The sequence below is a fragment of the Crocodylus porosus genome, unplaced genomic scaffold (assembly GCF_001723895.1).
Source record: "Crocodylus porosus isolate Cpor-Errol unplaced genomic scaffold, CroPor_comp1, whole genome shotgun sequence".
Classification (NCBI taxonomy): Eukaryota; Metazoa; Chordata; order Crocodylia; family Crocodylidae; genus Crocodylus; species Crocodylus porosus.
In genome coordinates, this window is record NW_017728948.1 from 43779171 (window position 1) to 43805101 (window position 25931).

Sequence of the window (25931 nt, forward strand, 5' to 3'; positions counted from 1 at the left end):
GCCAGCACCAGGCTGGCAGGGGGGTCAGCTTGAACTCTAGGGAGTGGGGGGGAGCTGTCCAGGATTGGGGGATAGCTCCCAGCCATGCAGTGCTCAGGATTGCAGCCCAGCAATGTGGCACTGGCTTGGGCCGATGCCCTGTGCCTGAGCACAGGGGTAAGCAGTGCTTGAACCATGGGGAGACACATGGGGGAAGCAGTGCTGGGACTTGGAGGGAAATGTAGAGAGGAAGCAACACTGAAAATCGGGTCGGAGAGGGGAGACACAGCAAAGTAGCACCAGTCCCTAGCACTGCATTTCCCACCTTACCCCTTGTCTCCCCTCCAGTCCCAGTGCTGCTTCCACCCCACATCTCCCGCCCACCCCCAGTCCTGGTGCTGCTCAGCTCCCCGCAGGCATGGGCAGGGAGTTTAAGCTGACTAGGGCAGGGGCGGGCAATTATTTTGGACAGAGGGCCACTTACTGAGTTTTGGCAAGCCATTGAGGGCCTCATCAGCCAGGGTCAGATAAATATTAATTTTCTAAATTTTTTAGGGACTCCACGGGCTGAATAGAATGACCTTGCAGGCTGCATCTGGCCCCCAGGCTGTATTTTGCCTACCCCTGGACTAAGGTGTGTGCTACATATGCAGCAGCAGGGCTGAGGGGACTGGGGACTAGCAAATGATGCATTAACCTAATTTAATGAGCAGTAAGTCCTGTACACATGTAAAAGCTGATGCTTTACTGGGCATTAGATTAATCGAATGTGCATAAAGCATTTCATGTTAATGCACCCACTGTCTATCTAAAACACAATAGTAAAATAGTCACAGGAGTTAAAACAGGTGTGGGTACTGGCTATCTGACAGACTCCAGTGATTTTTCACTTCTTTATCAGAGCCTCCCGGTCAGATCCTCCCAGATAGTTTAATGTAAGCTTTTTAATAATTTTTATTATTATTTAAAAGCTTCCTCATTCTTGCAATTAAAAGTTTCCTCATTCTTGCAATCTATTTTCAGGAGTACTAAAGACTTGGGAAGAGGAAAACTGTCAAGGACATCTGCTACAGAAGCTCTTTGAACTGGGGAGTCTGAAAGTTCAATTATGTTCAGCCTCTGAACAACATATTTCCTGTGTTTAAGTCAAGGACATCCAAAGTATTTTTTTTTGTTAGTTTATTTATGGGTCTAGGCTTTGATTATGTAGCTATGGAAAGGAAAAGTGATGCTAGGTGGCGCAGTTGTTTTATCCACTGCCTTTCCAAACGGAGCTCACAAATGCAGTCTATTGGGCTCACAAGTGAAACAACTCTTGTTCTTAAATTTTTATAATCCCACTGAGCACACCATGATGGGACAAATCTTGAGCAGAAGTCAGTAGATTGCTTGTACAAGCAGGATTTAGCTCTTTGTGTTTTAGCATGATTGCCATTCTTTTCTCACAGGGCTACAATCTACGTACATACTAGATCAGTAGGGAGTTCACAGAGTTGGGTAATCCAACGTACAGCTACTTATAGCTATAGATGTATTTGAAAATACAGAAGCAGTCTTCCAGGACCATACCTAGTATTATAAGCCTTATTGTCATAAGCCTTAAATTTGAAAGACAAAGAAAGAATTGGTTAGAATATTCTTTATTATTTATATTAATATGAATCTTGTCAGATTAGACAAATACAAGGTCTTGGACCCACACCCATGAAACAAGGGAATGGTTCTGTTTGATGCAGCCAGCTCTTCCCAAGATTCAGTTTACAATCTCCAGGTTCATCAAGGGACAGTATTATAGGACCTGAATAGGGAAAACTGATCTGACTGGCTGTTAGCAGGTATCTCCTAAAATCTCTGGTCTGGTACTCCCTCCCAGTTGAAGGGGGGTGAGCGAGGGCTCTCCTTTCATACCACACTTGAAAATACCTCACCCAGAAGACAGTTGTTCTAGGACAGTCAGTAACTTTTATGCACAACCGTGATATCATACCTGTAAGTACTTATTTTAGATGCAAGTCCTCTGAGCAGCACCACCTAGCACACCAGTCTACACTTAAGTACTAGGCCAAAGTACCTGAACAGAGAGACAGAATTTTTAGCAACCTTGTTCAGCCCAATTTCTGACTTGGGGGGGAATTTTAAATGTAGAATATGAAATTGCAATAATATTATATCAGCTGGCTTGGAATTGCTTTCTTTAAGTGCCTGTTTCAGCAAAGGAATCATTTGGTACATTTTCTTTTCTTTTCTTTGTTTTTTTTTACCCTGACCAGAAAACAAAGAGGTTTGTCAAGTTTTTTTTCCAGCTTGCAGGTAAAGGGTTACAGATTCTAGGAAGTTTTAAATGCAAACTTTAAAGGATTTTATTTTCATCTACAGTCACATGATACCTTAATACCCAATGACACTAACAACAGTGTCTCATTAAGAGGTCATGCAAACTCTCAGGCTAAACAAGGCATTCTTACATATTTAACATTCAAATGCAGAAGCCAGACTGAGGCATGGAAGATTCTAATCAGAAGAGCTGCACTTCCTGACCAACCCAAAAGTCTCAGGTAGGGAAAGTTCTTGTTCCTTTATGTCTGTCTATGTTCCTGATGTTAACTATATTTTCAAGATAAAGTGTTTACCAGGCTTTTGATCTTTTAGTTTTTAGATTAATGTTTCTAATAGTTTCAGCTGGAAAACATTTGAACTCCGTCTTTAATGTTGCACCTGTTGCAGAGGCACTATGTTTTCTGAATAAAAATATTTACAGTCCACTTAATGGAAAAGCACAGTGGAGCAGATCAATTTAATTAAAAACAAAGTCTGACCACCTAAAGCTAAAATTAATTTTAGTTATCCTTGTTGCTAAACCATTCTCGTTGGGTCTTTTGGCGGGGGTGGGGGGGAAGAAAAACAAAAGTTGATGCATTCCTTATGCCTGAAAAAAAGAGTCTGAGCATTTCTGACTTTTTATGCTATGAACTGCATATATCATTTTGGTGAATATGTATTTTAATGGATGTGGTTTCCCAAGATTCCAGTTTCCCAATTCCCATCTCCTAAAAAACTGGTTAATTCCTCAAAAACTTGCAAGTTAAATACAAAGCAGGTGAAGTTGGAAACCTCACAATTCCAAAAAAGGAACAAAATATAGAAACGATGGGAGTGGGGGAACAGTTAAGACCACAGCTCTTATTAAAATCTGGGAAGTCAGGTATATATTTTTTATCAAGGCATATTCAGCAACACATAAAATGGCATAAGGCACCACTTACCTTAGTAGTATTAAGGGGGTCATGTTTTCATTATTGCTGCAGAATTTCTATGTACTGTGTCAGACAAGAACTAGACCTCTTCCACATATGAAGACCTCTTTCTACACTTTATTTTTTTCTTTCAACAACATAATTGTTTTAGACAAGACACTATCAACTCACCATTGTATTCCCTTTGCAGGAATGTAGTACCCAGACTTGTTTGACAACTCTCCCCCCTAGTTTATCAAAAGATTGCCCCCTTGGGAATTTCTCCTACTTAAAGCAACAAGCAGCATTTGTTGATTTTCTCAAAATGCTATCCTTCTGAGGAAGAAAGGATGGTTGCTGGGAAGCCCCTTCCTTCAGTTTATTATATAAATATATCTTCTTGTCCTAAGTACTATTAAGAGAGAGAAGCAGAAGATAATCATAATAATAATGTGTCATACTTAATTGTGCTCTTCAGCCAGCTGTCAAAGTGCTGTCCAAAGAAAACTACCATTACCCACATTTAATAAATGAGAAATCTTTGAGCTCCCCCAAGCTTATCAACTGCATTTTCAAAAGTGGACACAAACTTGATCTTGCTTCAATTTATGGATTTCTAATTTGAGACATCTTAGGCCTAATATTCAGAAAGGCAGAAGAAAAATCAGTCCCAGAATGTGTTAAGTTGGATTTCCAGAAAACTTGTCAAAATAGGGTCCACTTTTAAATTCTGGCTAGAAGCAACTATCATAAACCTACATAACAACTCTGGGGCAAAGGCAGAAATGGAGTTCAGCCAGCCAGGCATTCCCACTCTGCATCCTGGATTAAGCCCTCAGAAGCACAGTGCAGCTGCTTCGCTACCCAGATTGTCAGGGTAATGGGTATTCAGTTTGAGACGCTTACTTGTAGATACTTGTTAAAGCTGGACTCAAGGCAGTTGCTGTGCACTGTCCTATAGTTACATATTAACACTGTTCCAATGTGGTTGATTAGCACACAAAATTACTGTTTAGAATGAAAATAGGGCAGTGAGGACTTATCAGTCTGAAGGTATATTAACCTTTCAAGAAGGATGGGGTGATTTGCAGACCAGGGACTTTGAGGACCCCCACTACTCCTATATGTCTGCTCCTGTAATCTGATACCCAAGCAAAACTTCAGGAGTAGACCCCAAACTTCAGACTCCCCTCAAGGCTCCTGCTGTCTGCAATGGACTTAGGATCAATTAAGTATGTAGAAATGAAAAAAAAAAACAACCTGAAAGTGGAAATCAATTTTTGTCATCAAATAGTGGTCTTACTTAATAACATGCATTTCAATATTTCCAGATAAGATCAGCCAAATTACAGAATTTGTTGCTTTCACATAAATATTTGTAAAACACCAGTGCAGCCAGCAATTTTGCAGAGATTTGTTTGTGAAGAATAAAATAATCTTTTTTTAGCTGTCAGTACCAAAAAACAGGGGCCTTTAGTTTGGCTTCAGTATGAGTTGGCATGATGATTGTTTAAATGAAATTCTAGTTACCTTAAAGTAGTGGTATATGTTTTATTCAAATATCATTCTGTGAACATTACCTTATAACAGCCAGGATGTTATCTTGAGCCAGATCCTAGCTAGTATGAATGGGCACAGCTTCACAGATTTCAGAAAATTTTAAATTAGATGAATATCTAAAATATTTATGGATTAGATTACTATCAGCCCCATCAGAAGAAAGAAGCATTCAGCTGTGCATCTCATCTAGCATCTGAGAATGTGCTTATTTTTCTGTTACTGCTGTGCTACCTATTGTTAGCAGTAGTATAATCACAGTAACGAGAAGCCCCAGTCATAAGCCAAGAGCCCATTGTTCTAAGCCCCATACAAACACAGAACAAAAGATGAGAACTTCAGCTAATATAAGTACATCAGTCACAGTAGGTCAGGTTTTGTTGACAACTTCTTTGATGTAAAATTAGAGTCGGACCATTGGTTTCAGAGGAAATACTTTAAATATATACTACTATAGGTAAGAATAGAATTTGAACCAAAGTTCTTAAGATCAATGCAGAAAACATTTTATGCAATACATAGTGCATAGTCCATGATCCATGGGAGGGGAATGTACCAACGCTAAGACTGGCAGTCATCCCACTGTAAATGGAATGGAAAAGGAGTACTGCATCTTTAAATACCAACCACAGTATGTTATGACTCTTGCATTTTAAGTAATGTTTGTACAGATTGGGTGGGTCATGGAAAACCAATATTTAGCAGCTCAGTAGTTAAATCTGCTACATGTTTAATTGTGTAACACGTTCTTAGCGAGTTTGAGAGGTATTGTATCCAATATTTGCACTGGATAGTCAATATAGGTTTTCCATGGCCTCAGTCATAAAACATACAGAACTTTACTTTAAAAAAGAAAGAGTCTGAACTTGCATTGAGAAAAAATACAGCAATCGCATTAATTTCTAAGAGCCCAATAGAAATTATATATAAATACCCGGCTTCCTTGTTAGAGGTTCAGCTGTTCCTTATACCAGTAATTTAACAATACTTATGGTAATCAGCATTGCTTTGATTATTGCATTTTGATTATGACATACTCTTGCCAGTAATGTTAACATGGAGTCAGCTGCAGAGATGACTCATGGGGCTTCCCTGGTAGGTACAAATAGACCAAATACTTCCTTCTGGTTCAAAGGCAGAGAGAAATTCTTGGAAATTAATGAAACATAGCCGAACTCTAGAGAAGGGTCTAACAGACAGACACATAATCAATCTGACCCTCAAATAGTTAAAACATTATTTTTCCTGTCTTGTTTTTATGGTAATAGAGTTGTCTGGGGACCGCATTATTATAAATGTGAGTCAGTCATGGGCCTAGAAGGCGCATTGGGCTAGTGTAGTTAAGACGCTCCAGCTTCCGCTGCCAAAGACAAACAAGGAAGCAAAGTGGCTAGTACTCCAGTCATCGCTGACTACCTGGACCAAACAATTAGATATTTACTTACAGCTGGACTGACAGAGGATAACCTTCAGCACACATCAACAGCAATACTACATCTTGATTGTAAAAATGAAGCAAAATCCCTTTACCGTTCTGTGGCCACACTTTTTGTGTATGAACAAGTGTTTGCTGCACCTTTACTTCACTTTACTTTTAGCCACCTACACCTAGACTGCAAACAAGCATGTGCAGTTCCAGAAGCAGTGTGTGCAAATGTTCACTGCTCCTGGGAGCATGTTGAAAGCCTGTTGTAAGTAACTCAGGGTGGAAGGAAGGGCAGGCAGGTTGCAGGGAGGGTTGTAGGTCCAGGGGGTGGGGAGGTTCGCAGAATTAGGGTGGGGGTAGCATGTCCATGGGACAATTTGCTGGTTAGGAGGCTTGGGGGGGCTAAAAGTAGTTCAGCCAGAGGGGGCATTGGCGACATGTAGGGGGTGCACGCACACCCCCTGAGATTGGCCGTGACCCCCCCCCCACCCAGTCTTTAGACTTCTCATCTAAACAAATGGGTTCTCCAGCAGCACAGTGCCATGTAATCCCATCCAGGAGTGTCGGGTCAATACTGACTGACAAGCAAAGGAGTCCAACTTTCTGAATTATGAGCACCCCATCAAGGAGCAAAAAAGTTTTGTTCAATCCAGCAGTGACCTGCTCAGTTTAGGAGAATAAATGAGAATACAGCCCAATAGTACTGTGTATAGTAGCAGGCAGTGCCAGTAAACTGAGAGTGGTTAATTGTTACTGTACTATAGAACTCAAATACTGGAAATCAGGAGAAAGAACCAGAGAGAACAGGATTGAAACATGAAGCGTTACATGTTTTTATTGCTCTAAGTCTATGTCTAAATAGCAAAAAGAGAGAATTGGAGGAAGGATGGAGAAAATATGTCATGATGTTACTACGGATAGTAACAATCTCTCCGTGGTTCCAGTGAATAGCTCTCATTTGGATGTGTGATGGAATTTATATTTTGTTCTGGACTGCTCATATTGCCTGAGGAAGTATGAACTAAATGCTTCTTTTGCAGTTAACGATAGAAAGCAGACAGACAAAATCCAAACAGCTTCTCTTTTTATCTGACCTTTTTTCTCCTTCAATCTTTATCCAGCAGCTTATTTAACTCCCCATTCCTTATTCAAGTCATAAATGTCCAATGTAGAGCCACAGATGCTTTCTGGTGATAAAAACTGTTTATAGTTCCATGCTCCATTGTAAATTCACATGCAACCTCTTCTGGTGATTCAGAAGGAAAATTAAAAATATAGAACTCCCCAAACTGTTCTTTAATATCACCCTCCACTTTGGAATAATTTCCATTCTCTAAAAAGAGAGCTGGATTTTGACTGAATATGGCCACTTAAGATGTGATTAACTGGTATAGCAGAAGTGCAATTGTTGGGATCACATATCAGATATCACTGAGCCCTCAATTTAACATCTGTAAATGGCCTTAGACTAGTCTGAGTTAGCTTATGGCACATAAATAGGTCCAATTCCCAACCATAACAATCAACTAACTCCTACTAACTTCTATGTTTGCCAGTTAAATCTTGTAGTGAGAGAATAAGACCCTAAGGCTAGGGACAGAACTTACACACAAAGTGGTATAAATGATCAGAAACTGGTTTAAACCTGTAACAGAACATTCAGTGCACATAAGCCAGTTTCAAACTGGCCCAAACTGGTTTGAGATAAACCCAGTTGAATGTAGTATCATGCTTAACTGATTTGGCTCAAAACGGTTTATGTAATGTCTGTCCCAGACCCCTTCCTGGTTTAAGTTAAACCAGAGTCCCCCAGCACCCCAACATGCTTTCTGCTGCTTTCTGACTAGACTCTGCTCCAGCCCAGCCAGGCTGGCCCCGCCCTCCTGTTCCCCAGCCAGAGCACAAACAGGCAGGGTTGGGAGTCTAGCCAGAGAGGGGTTTAATTTCCCCCTCCCTGTGCCACCAGCAGGGACCTGAGCATTACCAGCATTTACCAGCATTATGGTTATAGGTTAGGGGCTGACCCTCTCAGCAGCACACAGGCAGAGAGGGATCCTGGAGTCATGATTGACTCCAGGATGAATATGAGTCGCCAATGCGACAAAGCAATAGGCAGACCCAACCACACCCTGTCCTGCATCAACAGGGGCATCACTAACAGGTCCAGAGAGGTCTTGCTCCCCCTCTATGCGGCGCTGGTCAGGCCACAGCTGGAGTACTGTGTCCAGTTCTGGGCGCCGCACTTCAAGAGGGACGCGGAGAACCTGGAGAGGGTCCAGAGGAGGGCCACTCATATGGTTGAGGGCCTTCATGGCCAGCCCTATGAGGAGAGGCTGAGGAACCTGAATCTCTTCAGTCTCTGAAAGAGGAGACTGAGGGGGGATCTTGTGGCTGCCTATAACCTTATCAGGGGCCACCAGCAGGGACTCGGGGAAAGTCTGTTCACCAGGGCCCCCCTTGAAGTCAACAGGAACAATGGCTGAGGGAGGATAGGTTTAGGTTGGATATTAGGAAGAACTACTTCACTGTAAGGGTAGCCAGAGCCTGGAATAGGCTTTCCAGAGAGGTGGTGCTCTCACCTTCCCTGGAGATCTTCAAGAGGAGACTGGATAGGCACCTGACTGGGGGTTGGGCTAGATGATCTGTCCAGGTCCCTTCTGACTCATTGATTCTATGATTCTATGAGCTGGATCTGCCGGGCGCTCCCCCCTTGCTGCTGCAGCAGTAGGGCACCATGACCCCTGAGGCAGAGTGGGGCAGGGAGGAGGGTTGGTCTTCTGTCCACCCCCGACTAGCAGCTGGGTCTGTCCACTGTTGCCACCACACTCACCCCCTGAGGTTAAATAAGCCCTCTGCTATCCCCTCCACAGAGGCCACAGGGAAGGGGAATAACCCCTGTCTCTGCCCATCCAACCCCAAGGGGTCCTGCCAGCTAGCATCTGGCCCTGCCCCAACCCTGCCACTGCAGTGGGAGGGGGCAGGGCCTTTGATGGGGGCAGTAGTCCCTGGGCACTGTGCTGCAAGGTTGGCAGAGCTGCGGCGGGCTGCGCACAGCAGCACCAGGGTCCAGAGAGTGCCAGAGTCCGCTTCTGACACCAATGTCTACATCATTAATGAAGATGTTAAATAGTATAGGCCCTAGGACAGAGCCTTGAGGGACCCCACTGGTCACAGCACACCGTGACAATTGACTTCCGTCAACCACCACCCTCTGGATCCTACCACGGAGCCAGTTCCCCAGCCAGCAGATCGTGGTGGGGCTGAGGCCACAGTTGGCCAGCTTTGCCAAGAGGTGATAATGGGATACCAGATTGAAAGCTTTTTTAAAGTCAAGATATATGACATCAATCTCTTCTCTCTTGTCCAGGTTATAGTCACCTGGTTGTAAAAGGAAATGAAATTGGTAAAGCAGGGCCTACCCACAACAAACCCGTGCTGGCTATCCCTCAGGATGTTGCCATCAGCCAGTCTGCTAAGGATGGCCTCTATGATAATTTTTTCTAAGACCTTCCCTGGGATAGAGGTCAGGCTGATGGGCCTGTAGTTTGCTGGATCCATTTTCCTCCCTTTCTTGAAGATAGGCACCACATTGGCCTTCTTCCAGTCCTGAGGCACTTCACCAGAGCACCAGGAGTTCTTGAAGATCCATGCCAGGGGCTGGACTATGATGCTAGCCAACTCCTTGAGTACCCTGGGGTGTAAACTGTCAGGACCAGCTGACTTGAAGTTATCCAGCCTCTCAAGGTGTTCCTTCATGAGGTCAGCATTGATGGAGGGTAAGGGATCTCCCTCATCCAGTCCTCCCTGTCCCATAGTGGGCAGGGGGGTCCCATGGAACTGGTGAAAAACCAACACAAAGTACCCATTTAGCAAGTTTGCTTTTTCCTGGGCATCAGTTGTCAGTTGTCGCATCTGGTTTAGCAGGATCCAGTGTTGCCCTTGCTTTTCCTCCGGCTCCCCACATATCTGAAAAAGGACTTTTTATTGCCCTTGCTGCTCAAAGCTAGTTGGAGTTCAGTTGCAGCCTTGGCTTTCCTGGTTTGCTTTCTGCAGGTCTGGACCAGTGCAGAGTATTCCTATTCAGTCTATTTTGTCTACTGAAATCCTATCTAAGATATTTTTGCCAGGAACTTTCATAGGAACAGGATACAGCCTAACCCCATACATCTATATGGACTTTCTGATGTAATTGCTTACCAAAATGAGGATGAAAATAAGAGAGCTAGCATAGAAAACATGGTATTACATACACTTTCACCCCAAGACTTTAGCATCACCCTATGGACTCATTGTATCCCCCCCTTTCTTTTGCCATCCAATCCTGTTTCGCCATTGCTGGACGATACTTAAAAGGGACAGGTGATATTTTTATAAGGTATGACACCATTCTTTGGTAAACTATTGATTCCCACTGTACTCACTGATGGGATCCTTAGTTGCTTTGATGAGTCGTTGCTAAACCATCAAACTGTCACAGTCCTCATCCACAAACAAGCCCTAGGTACTAGCCCCTGTGACAGCCCATTTTCTCATTTAATGACATAGTATCTGCGGCTGTAAGGATGGCTGTTCACCTTGGGAAGCATACAGCTGCATCGCTTCCTCAGCAGTGTCTTTGGAGCTAAAGTACCTTGTCCTCCTGATGGCCATCTATAAATGTATCAGGGGTGATGAACAGGATCTGGGGGGAACGTTTGTTCACCAGAGCGCCCCAAGGGATGACAAGGTTGAATGGTCATAAACTACTGCAAGACCATTTCAGGCTGGACGTAAGGAAGAATTTCTTTACTGTCCGAACCCCCAAGGTCTGGAACAGCCTGCCATTGGAGGTGGTTCAAGCACCTACATTGAACACCTTCAAGAGTAAATTGGATGCTTATCTTGCTGAGATCCTATGACCCCAGCTGACTTCCTGCCCTTTGGGTGGGGGGCTTGACTCGATGATCTTCCGAGGTCCCTTCCAGCCCTAACGTCTATGAAATCTATGAAATGCCTGAGCTCTCTGCATGAATATGGGGACAGAGAATCAACTATGATCCCATACACATATTCATTTTGGACTGCCAACACACTTTCACGGCATTTCTCATCCTGCAGCTGCATTCACCAGCACAGTGCTTCTTGCCCAGGGGGATGCCGTGGGTAGCCTAACCATAATGCAGTTTTCTACCATCAGGGTTGAATTCAGTATGGATGTATCAACATACATCTGCTATCTTTACACCTTGTGTGCTTCCTAGCAAATCAGTGCTGCCATGTATTTAGTGCAGTTTCTTTCCCCAGAGAAAATATTATCAGCTCCTACTCCTCTGTCATCTGGGAAATGAATATGAACCTGATTGTGATCTGATTCATACACCTTTAAGTCCACTGATTTCAAAGGAGCTACTCTACTGATATACTGAGATCAGTATGAGACCCTGTAGATTTCAGGTTTTTGAAGCACAATGAATGCCCTGCACCTTTATAACTCAGTGGAAAAAGAGGCTACTGTGTCATCAATAAACTGAAGAAGCCTTTGTTGATGTCCTTTATGCAGGTTTTCCTGCTCTGGGTGGGGCATGGAAAAAACAATATTTACCTGCTGTGTAGCTCTACTGTGTGTATTTGTTTTGTATTATCTGTTCTCATGTGAATTTAGCAGATGTCTCATGAACTGATATCAGCCCTGGACTTCCAAGTTGTCTACTAAACAGCAGGCTAGGGGTGAACGGGCAACATCTGGGCATGTAAGATATACAGTGGAATTCCAGCCATTGATTCACAGGCAAAAATCTCTAGAGAACAAAATACTGCAAGATTCTCATTTGCATTTCAAGTGAAGCAAAAGCTAAAATACCAACCCCCAAGCAGAGAGCCCCTAAGGCAGAAGAAGGTCACATGAAATTTCTGTTCTTAAATTGTTTTGAATTCAAAACATTTGGAAACACTTTTCACTTCACTGAATAAAATCAGATTGCTAGAGGGTTGGTCTTTATTTACCAATAAATGTTAGAAAAAGCAAATACAATTCCAATAGTTTGGCAAAGAATATACATACAAAAGAACAGCAACCCTGATAGATTACATCTGTTTGTTGTACAATTTAAGCACAGAATTGTCAAACAAATGTAATTGTTAAAGTAGGTGTCTTTGAATCTGATACTGCTCCCAGTGAGATTAAGGACAAAATTTACACCAACTTCAACAAGAGGCACAAATGCTCATTTCTGAAAATCAGGTAATTTATTAGGAGCCATACATAGTTCATCAATTCTGAAAAAAATATTTAGGCTCATAAGTAGATGACTTTAGAAGTCACAGGTTTTAATATGTCTTGTTTATCATTTAATAATAAAAGTAGGTTTTTAATTTTTCATTCTCTTTTTTTTTTCCTAAACCATAGTACAGATAAATATTCTTCTCTTTTGGTGTCCAATGAACTTGTCAATTTGCATTTGGATTGCAGTGAGTGAGCATTTCTAAATTTACAATGCAGAGTGAGACCGAGCACCAATTAATCAGATTTGTGTTAACTTAGCTTTAAGTATTGATTCAAAAATTACACAGTAAATTAATAAATGTCCACTGAATCAGAAATAATTTTAATGTATACATAGAATAATTCCCCTGTGTATGTGTATAACCTGTTTTAACAAGCACAGGGCAAATCAACATATGACAGAGCAAAGCATTTCACCAGCACTGCTGCAGTTGTGCTGCATTCACTTTATCAGATTAGAGTATATGCGCAGGCCAAGACTTACTCTAAACTGAGATGGTCTAAACACAGAGCATGGCAATTTAAGTCTCCCAAAAACATATTTTTTTACTGAAAAAACAAACAAATCAGTTTTCATGTCTTCAGCATTTTAACTAGAAGTTTTATCTTATTTTACTTTTTGGTTCAAAATTTCCCAACCTAAAAAGCAGCGAGTCTTTGATGTAAAGGTATAAGATCCTCCAAGGCAGTGGTGCTCAACCCCCAAAGATCCAGCCTGCAGAGCTGTGTCCATCCAGCTGGTGGGGGCGGAGGGGCTCCCCAAGGATCCAGAAATTTGGGGGTAGAGTGGTAGCAGTGTTAATTGCCACCCCTCTGCTGTTAAATTTCCAGACCTGTGGGGAGCCCTTCAAGGTAAATAATGTGACCTTGCATGCTAGATTGAATTGGTGGGCAACTGGGCCAGCAAACAAGGTTACTCCATGGCAGGATCACACCTACGGACTGACCCCACTCAATAACACCACATAGGATCCAGTCCACACTGACCCCATGCCACTCATCTGACCTGCAGTGTTGGAAGGTTTGGCACCAGTGCTCTAAGGCAGGGCCAGCAGCCTACAGCCAGTAGGCCAGATCCAGCTTACTGAGCCATGGGTTCAGGAGCATTTGGCAATGAGGGTATTCTCCATGCACTGTACCACAGTTGGGTGCCCTAGGCTTCAATGGAGGGTGACTCTCCTTACTCTGCACCCCTTTTGGGCAGCATGGTCTTTCACCACACCATAGCTGGATGGTGGGGAAAAGCAGTGGTGGCAGCTGGTTTTAATGCCCAGATGCGTCAGACCTAAATTGAGTCATTCCAGCCCCTACCCTTCCCCCCGCCAGAAAACATTACGGCCCCCTGCTCTAAGGTGCTGGTCCAAATCCCCAAATCCCGAATGCTCCATGTGAATAATCCCTCTGATACAGACCTTTTCTATCTGTAGATCTGAGAAAACTTTACTGAGGAGCTAAATATAATTATGGGGAAAAAAAATTAAAAACTAAGGCAAAGAGAATTGAAGGGATTTTCCCAAGGTCACCCAGCATACCTGTAGCAGAATGAGGAATAAAAGCCCAGATTTCCTAAATGCCAGACCAATGCTGCAGCCTCCAGACTAAACTGTCTCTTTGTACAAAAAGAAATTTCAGTTCAGTGTCAACAGCATTCTTATCCTGAAAGGGGGCACTGCTGTTGTCAATAAAGAGTCCTTCCAGGCGCTGGGAATATGCCATATCAAAGAGCAACCTGAACTACATTATTTACAGCTAAGGTATGAAACATTTTGAGCAAAGGGAAATATCAACACAATATTTACTAGTATACAGTATCACAAGCTACTTCACTATAATCAGAGTCCCCTATGTCATACTGAACTATGCAATTTTGGTTGATAACTTTAGTGAATGCAACCCATTCTTCTGTGGAAGTAAAAATGGATTAGCTAGCTGGCTTCAATTCAGACAGCACTAAGTATCTTAAAGGAACAAATACTTTTCTATAGCTTTTAAGCATTGTTCCAATTTGAGACTAAAAAAAGACTGTAAATATAATCAAGATAAGAAATCAAGTACATTACAATTCAATAACAGAAATGTACCTGTATTTCACTGCCATCTTACTATTACAATACCTTAGCCACATGTGGATTGTTTTCAGTAATGGTTAAGACTATAGATTTGCCTTCATACTTAAGGAATAATTACTCTAATTGCAACATAAAAAACCTCTTATTCTTACTCTCTTTGTCACTGTGGCCAATCATTCTCTTACTCAGTCCTCATCAGTCAAATGCCTGCCAAGAAAATTGCTTTAAATAGTCAATTGGGAAAGTTCACAGATACTATAAACTACTACAGATCAATGCTTTACACATTGAGTTAAATGCTGTATAAAAAATGTACCCCAGAGACTGAGCCAAAAAGACAAGTAGACTAGAAGAAAAATAATACATATGATGGAGTTGTTATGGAACCTTTTATGTTGTGGGGCCTTTCCTTGGAAGACTTCATATACAGTATTAGGCAATTTTACTGTTTTCTATATCATGAGGTTAACAACAATTGTCTCTACTGCAGTCTCCTAATGCCTGAAGAAAGGTGTTTGTGCCCAAAAGCTTGCAAAGAACTTTTTCCCAGCTATTTAGTTAGTCTAATAAAAGATATCACATATACCCAAAGAACCATGCCTGACTATATCCCCAAAGTGTTTTATGAACATTGGGAAAGTAAATCCCCCACCCCCAATTCCCCTGGGATATGCAATTACACTCTGCAATTATACTCTGCTTCTCCTCCTACAAAATGTTCACATCACAGCCAAAAGACAAAGAACTAAGGAAGAAATGTGTTCTAATTTATTCCTCACATTTATTACATGAAATCAGACTCAGGAAGAAAACAGAAGAGACACAGCAGTCTACAAAATAATGTATTTGAGTTGATATAACAGACATATATAGAATCCTGCTGGAAACGTGAAGTAGAAATAAATTTTAAAATGGCAAAGTACACAGAAATGGAATGTTTTAATATGTCTGGAGGAAAAATGTCTTGCTCAAAGCACTGGCTGGCTGTCACACTCCCCAACCCCAACTCTTTTTCCCACACAGCTGAAATAGAGAAAGGTAGCTGTGTAGAAACACTGTTGCAACATTATCAGAAAGGGGAAAGCAACAACAGAAAGGACAGAGCTGCATGTTTACATCAAGTAAAATGTTCTTTGCTTTTACCTTGAATGTTTGATCCTTCTTAAATGTCCTGGGGGGGGGGGGGCGGTCTATTAGCATATCAACAATCCCCCAGCCAGGTTGCAAAATAGTCCCAGCAAAGGGCTTGATCCAACTCCCACCATCTTTATATTGACTAAAACATCACATTCTAAAGACCTAATGTACCAAGGTGTGGAGTCCTGGCTTCAGTGCAAGTTGAGAGCAACCAGTACCTTGCAGTATCTTTCTTCACATACTTAACAGTGGGCACATCTACAAGTTCATTAATGTGCCATAATTACAGTGCATTAAGTTTAGTACCTGTAATAGCAGGTACTAACTTAATGTACCAGAGTCAACACTACTGTGCATTAGCGCAGATGGATGCTTTTGTTAATAAGCATTAGACTAAGTGTACTGCGCATTAGCACAGTTTTTGGCAGCTGTGCTAGTGCACAGTAAGATTAGTCTTCTCCACATTAAGTGTCTCTTGTAGATGCACCCAGCATCACCATGTTGCTTCTTAAACATCTTAAACACAGCTTTCTGCCAATACCAAGTCAAGCCTTTCAAGTGAGAGAAGGATCGTCCAAAAAATATAAACATAGACTAGTTCTAACCTTTGTTCTAACAGTGTCCAAGTCTGAGTCTCTACATAAGCTGTTATTTAACTCAGAAGTTCTCTTTGTAATCCTAAGAATACCAACAAGGATAAGAAATCACATACATTTATTTTGATATTTTCTGTTCCAGTCTCTGCTCTCCATTCTAATGCAGTTGGAAGGGACAAGTCTGTGTTTTTTTCCTAAGTAGAGTGAAACGTAACTGGGTTTCAAGCTGGAGGGAAGCTCAGATGCACAAAGTATCTTGCTTACTTAGAAGTCTCTTTTCCATTGACTGCTTCCAGCCCAACCCTTCCATTGCTACTTTTCCCTCAAATGTTGCACAAAGAATACAACTTCTTTGCAACATTTTGATTGTTAAAAGTATTCTAGCAATCATAAACTTGGAGAAAGCAGGTGACAATGTATGCTGGTTTCTTTCAGCCCTGCCAAGAAAGGTTCTTTCTTAGCTAAGTGACAAGTTTGTATGTTTACTGGGTTCTCCTTACAGGATCACCAAATGCAACAAAAACAAACCAAGAATAGAGCCCCTGAAAACGTTAGGCTTTTATAAACAGGTTGTATGAGCTCATCATTCTGTTCACATTCCAGCTTGCAATTTGAAACTCTTTTAAGTGTTTTTCCAACCTGCCAACCACGTGAATGTCATCTGACCATCTTTCTGTAAGTTCAAAAATACCAAGGAAGATAGCAGTAAACTCATGTTCTCTGTGCACATCCACAGGTACACCCGACTGCACAGTTGTTACTGTGCAGTCATTTAGCACTCGCTTTAGTGTTACCCTGCTGTGGAGTTTTTTACTCTGTAGCAGCACACATGTAGATGCCGACCTGGCTGGCTAGAGCATGTGGGTGCTTCCGTGCAGGGGCTGCCCACCAGCTAGCCCTGTGCTGAAGCATCCTTGTGCCCCAGTCAGCTCCTCTGTAGCACACTGAGCTAGGTCTTGCCCCAGCTCAGCTCAGTGTGCTGTAGTCCAGGTGCACACATAAATGGTGTGCCTGGGTTCTTCCTGGGAGCAATAAGCACCGGGGTTTATTGTTGTGCATTAATGGCATGTGTAAACACACCCACAGTAGAATAAAGTTGAGAGCTTCTCTGAAGTGAGGTGACTACAGATAATCCAGGAGGTACGCACTAGGCTTGTGCAAAGCAGCAAGTATTCGAGTCGGCTGATTTGGAGGAACAGTGATTTGATTTAGTGATTCGAATCACTGTCCCGATTCGATCCAGCTGATTTGGATTTGGAGCTAGAGCTGACAAATCAGGCCAAATCTCCTCTGAATCAAACACGCAGTGGCAGCAATGGTGGTGGTGAGTGCCTGCCCACCCCACTATGTATGCCCTGCCTTGCCCCAGCATCCCAGCACTTTCCAAAAAAAAAAAAAGAGAGAGAGAAAAGCCCTGCACTCACCAGCTGCTGCAGTGGCTATCCGGACCTCTGGGGGCTCATGGCAGAGCCCCCCATACACACAGCAGGGGGAAGTGCGGATCATCCCCCCCTCCACATGGCTGCTGTTGTATCACGAGGGTGTAGCGCAGCTCGGCAGGGTAGCGCTGGGTGGCACTGTCCAAAAGCTGAGGCCACTCAGGCTGAGTGCTGCTGGGCCCTGGGTGACTGATGGACCTGCCCCAGCTCCAGGACAATGCACAGTGCCCTGCTGAGCCATGCTGCACCTGCACAACATGACAGCTGCCACGCAGGTGCCAGGCAGGGGGGACAATCCCTGCTGCCCAGCGCGGCATGGGGGGACTCTGCCACAAGCCCCCAGAGGCCCTGACTGCCACTGCTGCAGCCAGTGAGTGTGGAGCTTTAAAAAAAAACAAAGCTCCACACTCACCAGCTGCCACAGCAGCAATCAGGGCCTCTGGGAGCTCATGCCAGAGGTCCCCCCATGCAGCACAGGGCAGCAGGGGGCAGTGAGGATCATTCCCCCCATCTGGCAGCTGTCACATCGTAGGGGTGCGTTGCGGCTCAGCAGGACCGTCCGCACTGTCCCAGGTGGGAGGGGGCCATTCCTGCTGCCCTGCGCTGTGGGGGGGGGAGGGTTTGCCATGAGCCCCCAGAGGCCCCACTCACCACTGCTGCATCCAGTGAGTGCGGGGTTTTGTTTTGTTTTTTAGAGTGCTGGGGTTGGGTGGGGGTCCCCCCATGGTCCCCTGCCCCCTCTTCTAGCCCCCCCACCCCTACTTACTGGCACAGAGCCCGGGTCCAGTTCCCTGTGGCAACAAGCAGGGACCACCTGAATCTCCTAATTGATTTGGAGGCTTCCAAATCAATTCAGAGGCTTCCAATTTGATTCACACCTTTTAATGGATCTCCCAATTCAATTCAGATTTGGAGATTTGGCCCCCAAATCAAGCCAAATCTCCTCTATACCAAATCAGCTACCAACACTTTGCACAGCCCTAGTATGCACTCGCTGCTACAGTTAGTATTATTAGGTACTGTTCCATGAAACAGCCTAGATTGATATACATTATAATTGATAAGAAGTAAGTTAATTATAGGCTGAAATTCTTTTGTTTAGTAACACTGATTTTTCCTGCCCATTCAGTTCCACTTTGTTTTATTTTACCTTGTCACAGCACACAACATTCCTTCCCTCGTTAAGCCTATTGGGTAGTACATTGGCATAATTTTGCGATTTGGAATGATCTAACAACTCACCACTGGAGTTAAAATAAAATCTTTAAACCTAAGTAAGGTTTCAAAATCAGTTTTTTTATTTGTCAATCTAAGAATCTCATTAGTTCTTGTGAGATTATAAATTTTGCCCTCCAGGATGAGAACTTCATCGACCTTGGGTCTTTCCATTTTCCTCATACATGTGTTGCTTTCAGTAAGATGCTTCATTCAGAGATACTAAGCAAATACTCCATAGCATCTAGGGGTTACTACCATGCAGGAAATTGGAAACTCTGAGAATTTCCTCACAGGGTGCATCTACAAGAGATTCCTTACTGCACAGTAATCATGCACATCTACATGTGCACCTGCTTACTGCACATCACTACCCATCAGTAAATTTGCTACCCGTGAGTAAATGTGCAAGTAGCATGCAAGTAAGGATCTCCTAGTGCTGGCCCCACCACTGTGGGAGATAAGGATCTCCCCGGCCTGTTCTCCACCCAGCTCCATGATTGTGTTGCTGAGCAGGGAATAGGCTCCCCAGCTCCTGCCCCACAATCATGGACTGAGGGCTGGGAACTGTCCCAATCAGGGGAAGGTCATAGCCCTGTGCCCTGATCTGGCGATCAAGACACAGGGTTTGGAAAAAGCTGCATAGGAGGGGCAGCCCCCTGCCTCATTTTGCTGGTGGGAGAGTTAGCAGTGAACTCCCAGTTGGGCAGGGAGTCCATGCCCTACCAATGGATTGGAGCAGGGGACTGGGACATTGCTTCCCCTGCAGCTCTGTCCAAGTCCCCTGCCCCCGATTGGAAAATGGGGGCCAGGAGCTCCCTGCTGCCCAGGCAGGGGAACATTATCCCTAACCCAGCAGCAGGCAGCCCCCACCCGCTCCCAGACCATTGCAGGGCCCCAGGAAAGTAGGAGCAGTTTTCTACCATTAGTAGCAAGTGTACTCCTGCTTCCCTGCATGTGAATGCCTAGGGTTACCATACTTCCAGTATCAAAAAAAGGATACCTGTGAGGGGAAGGGAAGGGGAGAGTTGCATATGATTGGGGGGGGGCAGTGATATGCCCATGCCCTGCCTCTGCCCCTCACTTCTAAGCCCCTGCCCCCCAGCCTTGCCAGCCCCCCCCTCACTCCTAACCCACAGCCCCCTTCCCCCCAGCCCTGTCGGTGCCCTGCACTCTGGACCTGCAGATCCTGCCCCCCTCCCCCATGCCATTGCCCTGCAATCTGGACCCACAGCCCCCTACCCCCCCACGCTGCCAGTACCCCTTACTCCTGACCCGCAGGCCCCTGCACCCCAGCCCTGCCAGTGCCCTGCACTCTGGACCTGCAGACCCCTGCCCCTCAACTCCGTTGCTCAAGCAGCTTCTGACCCTCAGCCCCTGCCCCACAGCCCTCCCAGTGCCCCTCACTCCTGAACCGCAGTACCCTGCCCCCCCAGCCCTGCTGCCCAAGTAGCTCCTGCATGCATGCTTGCATGCACATATACAGTGTTTGTCTTATCTGGGAGTGGCTTGCCAGGGCCTGTGCTGGGAGCATGTGACCCCCAACAGCCAATCTCCTTGCCCGCTGCTCCCAGCCCACAAAAGCAGAGGCAAAACAAAAACCTGGACATTTGCTTGCATTTTAAAAACCCATCCAGACACAAGGACAGGGGGGCAAAACCCAGGACATGTATGGATGCCTGCTCACACTTACTTGTGAGTAAACTGCTCCTGGATCTAATACACATGTAGATACACCCACAGAGTTTCTTTTGCACCCTGAGACCAGAAAGGCTCAATGTAGTCTTCAGCCCTAGAAGATTAGTCCTAGAACCCTGAAAACCTCTGCAGTTCTTCCTTACTGTATGTTTTTTGAAGGCTTATTTGGCACAGGGGAACCAATATAATGCTGGCTAAGGCCAGGTTAATCTATGACAAAAAATTCCCATGTATTCTTGATGGAAACCATGACACAGAAATCCCTACCCACCTACCACAAAGAGCCCAGTCCTCAAGAAAAATCCACAGAATGGCTTCTCTAAGGTTGTGAAGGTGGTATTGAAAATAAGCCTATAGTAGAACTATTATCCCTCCAGGCAAAGCCAATTTCTTGCACTCACCATTTTTTTCTTTCACTTCATCCATGGAAGGAAAGGATGGTAAAATACTTTTGTGAATGTTATTTTCCAGCTTTGAAGAGAATGGATTGCACCAGGGGCATGGCACTTTAGGGTCTGAAAAAAAAATCCTGTTTAAGAAAACTTCCACCTACATGGATTGAGAAACACTCTTCCTATTTCCAAAAAAACCCAAAGTGATGCATACAACCAATAGAGTCAACAGTTCTGTCAATGAGCCTTCATGAAAAGCCTATTAACAAAAGTATGCCAAAAGACAAAAGCTGTGCTGCACCTTTTCCTCTTTGTGTTCCTTTTGCTTTCAGGGAGGATTAAGTATCTTCTAATGGAAGTTAAGGCTGTAATTGATTCCAGCCAAGCTTTTCCGGTGCCCTTTTTGGTGATGTGCATGGTATTAATTTGCAAGGCAGGTCAGTGAAAGGAGTCATGTGTTGTGCTTCACAGTGTATCAGGGGGACATCCTGCTCCAAGTCTTGTGGGTCTAACATTCCCACCTGCCACAAAGAATAATTTTAAAAAAAAATCACTTAACTCAGTTCATAGGACATGCTGTTCCTTTCCAGCAGAGGCATTAAACTTACCGTGTGCCCTCAGTCAGTTTTGGACCACTGGGGCTTTTGCATACCAGACCCAGCCCAGGACATAAGGAAGCAGGAATACCAGCAGCTCTGAAGCACATGGTGGCAGCACGGGATACATGGCAGGAGCCAAGGTCCAGGAACCGGTGGCTGGTGGTGAGGGAGGTAGGGTCACATTGTCCCAGATGGAGGAAGTAGCCAGAAGGCAACCAGGGTTGTGTCATCATTTTCCCTCCTACTGCTAATTGCCATGTCCACTGGGGCCCGAGAGTCCCGGATACTTCAGCAGGCTACTTCCCCCAGACACACTGGGGCTAGGGACAAACATTACACATAAACCAGTTGAAGTGCTTAAACCTGTAACAGAACAGATGTTCAGTGCACATAAACCAGTTTCAAAGTGGCCGAAACCAAGTTGAGATAAACCTGGTTAAATGTAGTATCAGACTTAACTGATTTGGCTTAAACTGGTTTATGCACTGTCTATCCCAAACTGCTTGCTGGTTTAAATTAAATCGAACTTCCGCAGCATCCTGACACGCTCTCTGGGCTGGGCTCTCCGCTCCACAGCAGGGCTGCCCTTGCTCCCTGGCTACAGCTTCAGCAGAGACTTGCAGGCACAACAGCATCTGCCTGTTCCCCACCCCCGCCCCACTTTCTGCTAAGCAGGCATTGCCCCATCCCTCACAGACAACTCTCAACATTTGCTAGCAGACCCCATGCTAACTACCTTCAAGCTGTGGCACAGGGGAGAAAGGAAGAATCACCAGATAAAGGGCAATGTCCCTGGGTTTTCTTAATAGGGTGATAAACACTGAGTTAGAGGTGATAAACATTCCCTGCTGGACTGTTCAGGATGGGGGGAACCCCTCCCTAATCACAGCATCCTGCCAGGGCCTGGCCATGCCCCCCTCAGCTCTGCACTGTGGAAAGGAAGTGAGGGCTACTCTATCGCCCCCCAGCGTCTAGCCTGAGCCACTGCAGGCATATGACTGCATTTCTGGAATGCCTGTCTGGTTACAAAACTTATTTAGCCTAGCTAGGTTAGACTAATGCAAAGATTGAATCAATTCAGGCTCAGGCTTTTTGAATGTCTGTCCCTAGCCTGGTAGTCCAGCAGGCCAGACAGAGCAGCATTTCTGGCTTGATCTGGCCCATGCGCTGTATATTTGATACCCCTGCTTGATAACTCACCTGGATAGGGACAATGGAATGGCCTGTAGTTTTATAGTAAGTCTTCCTTTATTTTTATTTCTGTTCTGTTAATATCCGCAGGCATGACATGAGATTAGGACCCATTGTGCTATGTACTGTGGAGAGATACAATACAAAGTATTTTGCATAAAAAAAGTAAAAATCATTACTATTATACAGATCAGAACCCAAAGTATGTAGGAATAAAATGACTGGGGATCCTGGTTTTCCCTGCTTAAAAATAGCAAATTCTCTGATTTAAAAAAATAGCCAATTGTGTGATTAAAAAACCTAAAATCTGTGATTAAAATGAAACATTGCTATATATACAGCTATCAGTTGAACAGAACATTTTTCTGATATATTTACCATTTTAAAGCAGTTTGGAAGCCTACCAGTGCCTCAACCATGGTAATAAAATAAATTCTAAGTACCTATGCATTTTGGTATTTGATTTTGGGATCTTTCTCATGCAAAATCAGAACTTCCTCCTGCAGCAGAGCAGAGCCTGGATCCCCCTCTACCACAGGCAACACAGCCAGAGCAGAACTTACGCAGGGGGCAGGTACAGGTTGCCCACTGCGAGCTCAGGCTCCCTGTCCTGCTGCCCTCCCCCCACAGTCTCCAGGGCCCAGCAGGCAGGACCCATAGGGTAGAGCTGTGTGAGGAAGCTGGGTGACACCACTATGAGCCCTGCATCACCGTGGCAAGGTACCCCCTGCCTGCCTAGCAGCAGCGAGGGCCACAACTCCACGCCACCACCCCCACTGCTGCTAGGTGAGCACAGGACATTTTGCCAAGGTGGCATGGGCCTTGAGATGGCAAGGAGCTTCCCCACCCAGCCCCACTCTGCCCTGCTGTCCTGGGTCCCTCCTGCTGGGCTGTGAAAGACCTGGGGGAAAGACCTGCAGGGAGCCTAAGCCCACAGCAGGCAGACCACATTCGCCCCCACTCTGCTCACAGATCTGGGGGGTAAGTGAGAAGCCAGCCCTATCCCTGCCCCTCCCCACCGCCCAGATGAGCCACCCATGACTCCGTCCCACTCCCCGCCTGGCCCCTGGAGCCACACATTCTGGCCCCATGCCCCAGTCCCAGCCCTCCCCAACTCCCTCCCTATGGGGACCTCAATCCCCATCCCCCCAACCAGGCTTACCTGAAGAATATGTTCTCCAGTCACGTGCATGTATGAGCATGCACACACACTTGGTGCCTCTTGCCTGAAGGCTCTCCAGCCTGCAAGGAGATTCAGGGAGTAGGAGGAACTCTGCCAGCCTTCACAGAGCTCTTTGCAAAAATGGAAAATCGACATGTTTCCTCGTTAAAATGAAATATCAGTGACCTTTTAGAAGTTTGAATTGCCTAACTGTGGTTTGTGTTGGTCTGAAAACTTAACGTCTAGCAGAATTCCTTTCCTCAGGCAATAACAATAAGGATTTTCAGTCTCCTTTGTTCTGGTCTGTAACAAAGGCTGGTGTTTTAAGTAGTCTCAACACAGTGTAGAAGTTACAAATTAAACAATAGATTTGCTTTGCAAAGTCCTCAGTCTAGATGGCAATGAAGGGTCAGGAAAGTCCTCTGTTATTTAGATGCCAATTAAGAATCAGTGAGCAACTAGATTTGTATGTTAGGTTTTTTTAAAAATATCAGTACTGTGCATATTTCCCTGTTTCTCTCCCTGGTTTTCAGGAAAAGCCTTTGACTCACCTTGCTCTAGGTGGTCAGTGACAACTATACTTAAACTCCTCAGTCCTCAAATTGACATCCTAGGGGCAAAAATTACACCTAGATCAGTTTAAGTGATCAGAAATTGGTTTAAATCTGTAACATAAAATAAGTTCAGTGCACATAAACCAGTTTCAAAATGGCCAAAACTAGTTTAAGATAAACCTAATTGAATGTAGTATCAGACAACTGTTTTGGGTCAAACTGTTTTATGGAACTTCTGTCGCAGACCCCTTTCTGGTTTAAGCTAACTCAGAGTCCCCCAGCATCCTGATGTGACGGGCTGGCTGGCAGTGACCTGGCCCAGGGGTTTTGAAAGGGCAAAAGATGATTGGAGGACTTGGGATTCCCTTTCTGCACCAATCAGGCCCCAGAGACTCACTCCCCCCCACCCATGTCCCGATTGGCCCCTTGGGTCACCTGGAGGGGGATAAAAGGGGCAGTGTGGGCTGACTCAGGGGAGAGACCAGTAAGGCACAACAAGGAAGGGGCTTCACAGAGCTGAGCCAGTGGGCCAAAAGCAGTGCCTGCAGGCAGCAGTGGGACCCTCAGCAGTGCAGCCAGCAGAAGAGGCTCCCCACTGGGCTCCAGATCCCCAAGGAGAGGCTCCCCAGCCCCAGGAAGGATCTGAGCAGCAACCTGAGGGGTTCCCAGCTCTGCTTCCAGCTCCTCCAATCAGAGGCCAGGCAGCTTGACATGAGGCAGGGCTCTGGGAAGGTCAAGACCCCTAGCAGGCTGGAGTAGTGACACCAATAGTGGCTGTTTGGCTGCATTCCTGCCTACCATGTGGGAGATCTGGTTCAAGTCCCAGCTAAAGTGACTTGGGGTGAGTGAGATAACAAGAAGCAAATCTTCTTACAGTAGAAAGGGGCCATTGTGTTCCTCCCCCTCCAGGTACCAAGGCCCTATGTTTCCTTGTCATTTGACATTTTGCATTTTGTGCCCTTTGTATATTTCCCCAACCCATATTGTTTGCTCTGCTGTTTGAGTTTTATATTTTGTTAACCCTGTTTTGTCCGTAATTGTAAGTGTGTAACCTCTGTTGAATCCTGCCCCCTTAGGGCATTGTAGTGTCCACTATACCCTCTGATTTATGCCTGTTATGTTCCCAGTATTAAAAGATATATGGTTAAGTCGCCATTGGTGATCTGGCTCTGCTCTATAGGGGAGGAGAGTCCCTACACCTCCCACAGCACTTGTGCACCTGCTTTGATCCCTTCAATTGGAGAGGGGGTACCTCTTGGAGTACCGCCCAGGTTACACCAGCATACTGTACAGCCCTGGGCTGGGCTGGGCTGTTCTCTGTGGAGCAGAGCTGGCCCCACCCCTCTGCTCTCTACCCTAAGCAGGGATGGGGCATTGCCAGATGTTGGCCCTGCATGGCCCCCTAAGATAAAGGGGGCAGGG

At 44.9% G+C, this 25931-nt stretch overlaps 1 protein-coding gene across 1 annotated transcript in view; it reads left to right on the forward strand.

Annotated features, from left to right (window-relative positions):
* The first annotated feature begins 2466 nt into the window (after positions 1-2466).
* CUNH4orf19 (chromosome unknown C4orf19 homolog) overlaps positions 2467-25931 on the forward strand; it is an 83805-nt gene continuing 60340 nt past the window's right edge. The window contains exon 1 of the mRNA XM_019553141.1: positions 2467-2534. The gene's annotated coding sequence lies outside the window, so the exon portion shown is untranslated. The remainder of the gene's footprint in view (positions 2535-25931) is intronic.